Here is a 9687-nt window from a genome sequence, read left to right as displayed (position 1 = left end):
AGAGACTGGACCCCAAAGATGGGACGTTTCACTTCCCCATTAATTTGTTCTTTGGGTAACGATACCTTTACCACCTTCTTTCTCATTTTACCTGATTGCCCCACTCCATTACTTGGAAGGGACATAATGACAAAAGGTACAAACTGATCTTTGCCTTTCTGAGGTTGCCTGCCCCCTGCTGGCATTCTTGTCCTCTGAGCCTTCTGCCCCTTCAGACATCAAGGTCTTTCCATTTTCCAGCAGGTATGGGACACCTCCATTCCAGGGTGTTCTCTATCGGCGACCCCCATAAGGATAAAACTTAAAGATCCTCATTTCTCCCCAGAAAATTCTAGTACCCCTTATGTGCGGAGGCCAGACAGGGTCTACAACCATTCACATGAAAATTCTTAGCAACAGGACTTCTGCTTTCCTGCAGTTCACCTTGCAATACCCCCATCATGGCAGTAAAACAGTCCGATGGCCCATACAGAATGGTACAGGACCTAAGAGCTATCAATGAGGCCATTATCCCTATTCACCCAATTGTTCCTAAACCTTATCCCCTCCTAGGACTGATCCCCTTGGACACTGGTATACTGTGTTGGATCTAAAAGATGCTTTCTTCTGCATCTCAGTGTACCCAGATTCCCAGTTCCTCTTTGCCTTTGAGTGGCAAGACCACTCAGGTCCTGTTGGGTAGGTAACCACCAGGTTACCCAACAGCTAACTTGGACCGCCCTCCTTCAGGGCTGTAGGGACAGTCCACATTTATTTGGACAGTCCCTAGCCAAGGATCTGTCCACCTTTCAGCTTCCCAGAGGCAGTGCCTTACTTCAATATGTTGATGATTTACTTATTGCAGCTCTTACCGAGCCCCCCTACTGGGTACAAAAATGAAACTAAACATATACTGTTTCAGCTTCTGCCTTCCATGAGGTCCATGCCCATGCTGCTATTTAGAGAGAGAGAGGCCTCCTCATGACCCAAAATACCCCAGTTAAACATACCTCTGAAACTTTGGCCTTGCTATAGGTAGTTATGCTCCCTGCCCAAATAACTATTATTCATTGCAAGGCACGTCAAAAAGATAATGACTCAGTCTCTGTTGGAAACAATCTTGGCTGACCCTCCTTCCCCTTGCATTATTAAGGTCACGTTTCACCCCGAAATCCACAACTCATCTCAATCCATTCTAGGTTCTTTATGGAGAACTTTCCTCCAGACAAATCTTTTATTAGACCCTGAAAGCCACCGTCTCACACAGTATGTTATATCCCTCGGGCAAACTGTCTCCACCATTAATGACCACCAAAACCAGTGCAGCTGAAAACCTGACCCCTCGTTCTCAGGTAACATACATCCAAAACTTACATCCAGGCATTGGGTATACCTTAAGACTCTTTCACAGGACGAAAAGTCACTGGAACCTGTCTGGACTGTGCCCTATCAAGCTCTCCTGACCACTCCAACATTGGTAAAATTTCATGGCTTCTCCCTGTGGATCCATCTTTCCAGAATCAAGACTGCTTAGTCCACAGATGAGGAGCCCTCCGCCAAGCACAGCGTCGAGCCATTCGAGATCTACACCTGTTATTCTAATGAGACTCAGGTGATACACACTCAGAGATGTAGAGGCCCATGAATCTGGCCAATCCCTATTCTCTTGTATTCAATCATTCTATGATATTATCTTAGAAAAACTCCCTAGATACTTTCCTCCCAAAATTCTCATGATTCTCCTTCCCAATTCCAAGACTTCATTCTCAACCTTCTCCTTCAGGGTGACTTCTCTGAATTTACTTGGTCAGAAATCATTACTTACTTGGAGCTGTCCCTGCCCTTAATGTCTTGCTCTCACAATAAAATCATCACCCCTTTTTGGGTTGATCTTTGTTTTTCTCATTGTAACCTTCTTTCAGTATATATCAAATCCTAAACGTGGATTTCTATGCTCACATATTTGGCTCTAATCCAAAATAGTAAAAAGACCTGCCCATTGTGAAATATCACTCGCCTTCTGCTCTTCTTATATTGTTTGCTGTCACTTTCCACTGGTAATACTAAGGCTCCCCTAAGGAGGCACAATACCTCCTCCAAACAGCCAATTCAACCTATTCCTCCAATTGTTGGCTATGCCTAGATGCCTCCTGGGAGTGGCCTGGATCCACTTCCCGGGCCCTAAAGAATGGACCCTGAATGCTCATTTTGGCAGCACATATACTAAAATTGGAATGATACAGAGAAGATTAGCATGGCCCCTGTGCAAGGATGACACACAAATTCGTAAAGTGTTCCATATTTAAAGAAAAATAAGAATGGATATCAATAAAGGCCTCCTTGGCCTACACTGTAACCAAAGTTCCCAAAGCTAATATGCCCCAGGCAGCCTTAGATTATCTATGGCAACCTCAAACAGATTTCAAACCTTGCATGCCACCAACCCAGTCGTCTCGGGACCTCGCATTTCAGCCATTTAAGCTACCCTTACACGCATCCATTTGCATGACGGCCACAAGACCACAGGAAATATCAGTTAGATTCTCTAGTTCCTCCAGCCTAATTGTTCCCCTTCAATCTCTTTGGATGCAGGGAACATCACAGTTCTGCCAAGGCAGACCTCAAAACTGCTCACCTCCTTCACTTTGGTTACAACCCACAAAATGGGGACCCTGCCAATTCTTTCCCCGAAAAACTCCTCATACATGTCACCAGATGTATACTTTTCTGGGAAAATCATACTTCTCCTTTCCATCTAAGATCGCACCAGAATGGTCTTTGCATCCATATTTTGACCAACATTCTGTTCGTGATTATTTATGTATTCTCTAAGAAGATGGAAACTTTCTCTCCAGCTCCCCTTTGCTTTTTTGAGCTCCCACCAAAATTGCCTTTAGCATCCACATTTTAGTCAACAGTTCCTTCTTCTCAATCTTGGGTTTTTCTAGCCTGTACCTCAAACTCTTCCAGCCTCTACCCAGTACCCAGTTCCAAAGGCACTTCCTTGTTTATGGGTATCTGTCACAGTAGCACCCCATTTCTCAGTCCCAAAGTCTGTATTAGTCAGCTTGGGCTGTCATAACAAATACCATAGATGGGGTGGCTTAAATGATAGAAATTTATTTCTCACAATTCTGGAGGCTGGAAGTCTCAGATCAAGGTCCAGCAGGGTTGGTTTCTGGGGAGAGATCTCCTTGGCTTGCAGACAGCCTCCTTCATGTTATTTCCTCACATGGCCTTTCCTCTGTGGCATGCTTCTTTTCTACTCTTCTACTCTTCTTATAAGCCTACCCATCCTACTGGATTAGGGCCCTACCCTTATGACCTCATTTAACTTCAATTACCTCTTGAAGGCCCTATCTCCAAATACAGTCGTACTGGGAGTTTGGACCTCAACATATGATTAGGGGAGGAAGGGTCACAATTCAGTTCCTAGAAGGACTGTATACAACGTACAACTTTTTCTAAAACACAACTTGATGAAAAGGAAACAAGTATTTCTGGGGTTTAGTAAATGGACATGAATGGACATGAATAGATAGCATGATTTCCTTTTATTATAATAAATTATTCCAGGTGGTAACCAATTATTCTAGCTAGTCAGGTTATTCTAATTAGGTACCATTATTAGCCACAACGAGGTACAAATCTATGGTTCAACTGGTAGCTATAATTCTTCTTCTAACTATAAAAGAAGTATGATGCAAATTTCTTTACAGGAATGAAAAAAATATAAACCAGGTAATGTAATTGAGATTTACTTTGAAATTATGGGTAATTACCTAGAGTTTAGAGATAATTAAACCTAAAAACATGTGCCCTCTTACCTCTAGGGTTGTCCTTCTGCACTGATTATACACTTTTGTTCTTCTATAGAAAAGGCAGCTGAGTTGGTTACATTATTCTCTAACTCGTATATATTATAATTCTCTGTACAGACTAATGACAAGAGTTTTGTGACTTTGCAGAAAAAAATGGATTTATTTATGTAGGGTGCAAGGATTAATATATCCACTGGAATAGAGTCTAAGTTGTATTTTTTCAAATGTAATATATATTAATAGCTTTCTTCTAAAAAGTGTACCTACGTTCATAGCATGCCTCCAGCATGTATTTCAGTGGCTTCCCTTAAAAAATGATGGGCAAAACTGCTTCACATACCCACATGGACCTGGACTCTACATTGTTCTCTAACCACATCTCAAGCTGTATTCCTTCTTGCGCTCTCTGATACTGGCATTATCATACTGGGCCCAAATGGGAACAATATGGTGCCTCTTAAAACAGCATAATTCAGTGAGGGTTCCATGAAGGAACTATTTACAAATATGTGAGTAAGACAGATTGAAACCACAACCAAAATGTGCTACCATCCTTAGGACCAAAGGGATTGTGGGATAGAAGTGGTTATGGAACCTAGGAAGAAAGATCCCTTTGGAGAAAACCTGAATGTCACTAGTGGAAAGGCATTACCTGAGACAACCTCATAGAGAGGGCCAGAGAAATAAATGTACTGGTTTATTTATTCTCCCCTCAGCTTTAAAAAAAAGAAAAAAAAAAAAAAAAGTTCAGAGCTCTCCAGTGGCCAAATCTAACTATAAGCCAAAGTTAAGGGAATCCATTGTTAAAGCCTATACAGGTCATCTCCTGAGGCAGAAAGCTGGATGGTGAAGAGTATTTTGGAGGGACAACAGCAATAGCCACCAAATGGGGTATCATTATGCTGTGTTTGTTATTATCTCTCCTTACTATGGGTGTTAGCATCTGTCATTCCATCTCCTTTTTTTTCTTTTTTTTTAAGATTTTATTTATTTATTTGACAGAGAGAGAAAGAGAGCACAAGCAGGGGGAGCGGCAGGCAGAGGGAGAGGGAGAAACAGGCTTCTCATGGAGCAGGGAGCCCGAAGTGAGGCTCAATCCCAGGACCCTGGGATCATGACCTGAGGCCAAAGGTAGACGCTTAACTGACTGAGCCCCTGCCATTTCTCCTTGAACAAGTCTTCTCTTCTATTCACTTTGCTAATTCCTATTTATTCTCTGGATATCAGTTTAGAAAGTCATTTCTTTAGTTAAGCCTTCTTCAGCTCTTTATTATTCAGGACATGTCAGGTGATGCTGTGATAATAAGTGACACTAAAATCCCAATGGCTTAATACAATAAAGGTTGATTTCTTTCTAATAAGGCCAACTTCATGGGCTTGCAAGATAGGCAGTCACACAGGGCTCCATGCTCAAGAAGGGCCAGTGTTTGGTTTAACTGCTGTCATCTTCTTGGTATTCTTAAAGTTTTGTTTTTTTTTAATTGTAGTAAAATATATGTAACATGAATTTTGTCCTTTTTAAATGTACAATTCAATGGCATTCATTCAGTACAATCACATTTGCATTGGGCAAATTGTATAGCTAATCCTTTTCACTAATGGCACATGCCCATCATGAGAATCTGCTCCAACTACTCACTGAGTCATCCAGGCCTATGGGATCTCCAGAATCTTGTAACTTCACCCCCAGAAATATATGCTTCTTCCAGTGCCTCAGCAGGAGAAGAATCCTCCAAGAGTCGGGCACGCCTGCTCTTCTATTCTGCTTTATAAAGATATATAGTTGGAAAAGGAAGAGTATTTTAATAGTCCTTTCAGATAACAATGGATATGCTTTTTCTGATAATATATAAAACTTGACAAACGGAATTTTCTGAAAATAAGTTGCAATGTAAAATTTGAAACCATATCAGTCAATTTTTAAAACTCTGTTACATTAAAATCCATTAGTCTATCATGCACTTTGAATAGATCCTTTGTTTATGTAAGACTTTAAGTATCATGCTTTGGCCATTTGGAAAATATTGACTCATGGAGTTATGCAGATCTTCCAACTGTTGGCTCATTTTGTTACATAATATCCAAAACCATATATACCAATATCATTACCAGTGTTACTAGAAACACCTTTAAGTATTAGGAAGTTGTCAAATTTATGGTGCATGAAAACCATGCACATTTTCAAAAATTCTAATTTTTGCTTGAAAGCTCAAATGTCATCATTAATAATACTCTCATCTTTGCTTGAAGTGTTAGACTCACATCTTTCATTTTTGAAAAAAGTCTGTTGAGTGTCAAGTAGGCAGTAGTTATTTTAAGTAAATATGTTCTATTTTAAAAACACATGTTTTATTTTGGGACTCCCATTCATATGTCGGTGTGAAGCAAAAGTGCTTTATGGGTATTTCCCATCCACTTCATCGCACATAGTAATAAAAAAATATGTACTCAGGGATTGAGATTGAATAAATCAATACTTTTTACTGCTTCATCAAATTCTCTTTTTCTTTTTTTAAAAGGAATTTTGTGATGGTGAAATTCATGGGCTGAATTTCCCCTTCAAAATGCATGTGTTGAATTCCTAACCAGCCCTACCTCAAAATGTGACTGCATTTGGAGATAGGGTCTTTAAAGAGATAACTAAGTTAAAATGAGGACATTAGGGTGGACCTTAATCCAATATGACTTCTGTCCTTATAAGAGGAGGATATTAGGACACAGAGGGAGGACCATATAAAGACACTAGAAGTACTCAGCTTTCTACAAGCCATGGAGAGAGGGCTCAAAAGAAACTAACTCTGCCAGTATTTTGACCTTGGACTTCTAGTCCCCAGAACTGTGAGGAAATGAATTTCTGTTTTTAAGTCATCTAGTCTGTGATACTTTGCTATGGTAGGGCTAGCACCTAATACAGTGGGTACAGTGAAGAATACAATGACTACTAGTACGGTTGGTGCTACTAACTTGATTTGTGTTCAAGGAGTAACAGTTTGACCTACCTCTACTTTTGCACTATCATTGTAAAGATAGATTCAATGAAAAAGACAAGTAATATTTTAGGATTATAATAAAAATAGCGTTGACCTCACAATCTCTCCGAAAGTGTCTTGAGGACACCCTGGGTACTGGAAAGATATTTTGAGAACCACTAGGTTATCCACATTAAACCTTTTATTTAATTATTATTCTTCATTGCCTTTTCCATCTGGGAGCCCACTAACTCCATCTTTTCTAAAATGTCTGAATGTAAATGTCACATAAATCTGGAAAGATCTTAAGATAACCTATTTCTGCTGGAATGTTTCAGAATCTGTATAAAACATGATTACTTGAAAATAATCAACATCACAGATGAGTCTCCTTTTGTATGACTATATCTCTAAATGAAAAAAAAATTGTTTTGAACACAGTTTTAAAACTCTATGCCATTTTCCCCCTTAATTTAATGAGAAGGAGTGGGTAGGATTGGGGCAAAATTATTCCACAACTAATTACATTTATTTTGTTGCCAACTCATTCATTGCGACTACTCTGACATTATTTATACGTTGACAGCTTGTTAAGTTATACTAAGTCTGTATTTTTAAAGAATTTTCTTTGGGGCATATTCTGTTTCTTGCATCCAAAAGCATTATCTGATACATGGAGTATTCTAATGACAATATTTTTAATAAAAATTGCATTTTTTCTTATAATTTACCCCTTGTTTTTAATATGAACCTTAACAATTTGGATCGACAATTAGGGAAAAAAATACATACTCTTTTTTTTTTTTTAAAGATTTTATTTATTTATTTGACAGAGACTGAGACAGCGAGAGAGGGAACACAAGCAGGGGGAGTGGGAGAGGGAGAAGCAGGCTTCCCACCGAGCAGGGAGCCTGATGCAGGGCTCAGTCCCAGGACCCCGTGATCATGACCTGAACCGAAAACAGACACTTAACGACTGAGCCACCCAGGTGCCCCAAAAATACATACTCTTATTATAGTAAACTAGGAAACCAGACTTGAAATGTTAAGAAGGCTGAAACCTGTTGCCTAGTTTTCCCTGATAGTTGCCACTGAGCAGTCATTGTACTGAGGAAACCCGCCCATTCATCAACACCTGTATGGAGAAACATAGTTTCACTCATTTAATTGATGAGTGTCTTGTTTCCTAAGAGTATATTGAGTGACTTCTGGTGGGCTCAACTAACGTAGTGCGTTTTCCATAACACAGCTGAGTCCCTTTAGTGAGAAGTTCCTTTGTGGGAGCACATGCAGGAATCATTTTTAGCTCAAGGACAATTTCTTCCATATAATGCAATACTCAGGCATTTGCTAAATGCTTAAGATGATGCAAGGATCTTCTCACAGGAAAATATTGACTCTATTTGCTCCCTAAGTATATGTTGCTTAAGTGGATTGACCTCTCCAGGTAAAAAAATACTGGTCTACTGCCTACAGTTTAACACCACCAATAAAATTGCCTCGAATAAGGTAATATTTACTGTGACTTCAATCCTCAGCTTTTATAAAGGGTTTATATTAAAAAAATGATCTCTTTGAAAAATAGTCCTCTGACTTTGGCAAAGCTGCAGCTGAAGATAGTGCTACGGGCTTACTCGCCATGTATACAAAAAATCCCCTGCTAAATTTTTGCTTGCTTGAGATTTTAGCAGAATAAATCTGTCACTTCAGAGGAGTTCCATGCTGTTTACTTTGACATAAAGTGGTAAAATGATGCGATAGGATGTTTTGCTCCTCTTAGGTGGGTTTAAGTCCAAACTTACTGCTCAACAACCCTGTTAGCTTCTAAACACATTTTTGTTGCCTTCTATCCTGTTTCCACTACTAATTAGCTTATTTTGCAAAATGTTTAGACTTTAAGCTTTTGGGGTATTTAGTCAAATGGAATGAATGCTTTTACAAGAAAAGTCACAATGCCATTCCCCTTAATGTGGTAAAATAATTCAGTGGGTGCCAGGATATTCAAATCAATTCAATATTTAGGCAGCCCTTCAATTCACTGTTGTGTCAGAAACTGGCAGTTGCAAAAGGAGTATAAGACATGGTGTTTTAGTGTCGTACATTTTAAAATATTTCACAATCTTTATTTAGAAACCCTCTCTCAAGTCTCAAATGGTTAGGAGAATAAATATACATGTCTTCAAGTGGGGGGGGAATCATCTTTAATAGCACTAAATTCAGACATGGAAAACTTGAAATCCCTGATGACAAGCTATAACTAAGGAATGATATCAAACAAAGTGTGGAGCAGGTATAGTTTATGCCTGGGGAGCTAATGTAGCAAACTCACGTTCAAGAGTACGTTGAATGTTGCCCCTAAGTCTTATAGCAAGTTTATTTTGTCAGCACATAGTTTTGCATGCTGTTTCTATGTGTATGTTTATGAGTGTGTGTGGGTATTACAAAATTAAAGTTCTTGTGCATTTTAAAACTATGGAGTCATTTTAGAAGAGACATTTGCAGGGAATGGATGATTATATTTTGCCATTTCATAATTATCCATACTTAGTCCTATGCTCTAATTATTTTTCATGTTTCTAAGCTTTTCTGTAGTTGGTCTTTTAAAAAGAGATAATCAACAACTCATTAGGATCCTGGGGGAAGGCAGAATGGGAGGGAGGAAAGACAGGAAGACCAAGATTTGCTTTCAAATTCATTTTTCCCTACTAAGTTTTATTGCACATTATCATCCTTGTTTTCATTCATGTATTCTTTGCAGGAGATAGTTTTATTTGTTGGTGCTCCTTTTGTAGTTGGTCCTCAGGCAGATTATTGTTGCAAGATTTATCAGCATTGTGTATTGTTTTTAATTTTCCCTAATGAAGTTCCTATTTGAGCCCTGGGGTCTGGTTTGACTCTATTGTGTTCAATTGCACATG

General features: G+C 39.1%; 1 non-coding gene across 1 annotated transcript; it reads left to right on the top strand.

Moving 5' to 3' along the window:
* Positions 1-2178: 2178 nt before the first annotated feature.
* Positions 2179-2285, top strand: LOC118538507 (U6 spliceosomal RNA). Its single transcript, XR_004918649.1, has one exon. It is a non-coding gene; the product is annotated as a U6 spliceosomal RNA (small nuclear RNA).
* Positions 2286-9687: the final 7402 nt, after the last annotated feature.

Source organism: Halichoerus grypus, chromosome 1 (genome assembly GCF_964656455.1).
Source record: "Halichoerus grypus chromosome 1, mHalGry1.hap1.1, whole genome shotgun sequence".
In the NCBI taxonomy this organism is placed as follows: Eukaryota; Metazoa; Chordata; class Mammalia; order Carnivora; family Phocidae; genus Halichoerus; species Halichoerus grypus.
This window is presented reverse-complemented; position numbering and strand designations above follow the sequence as displayed.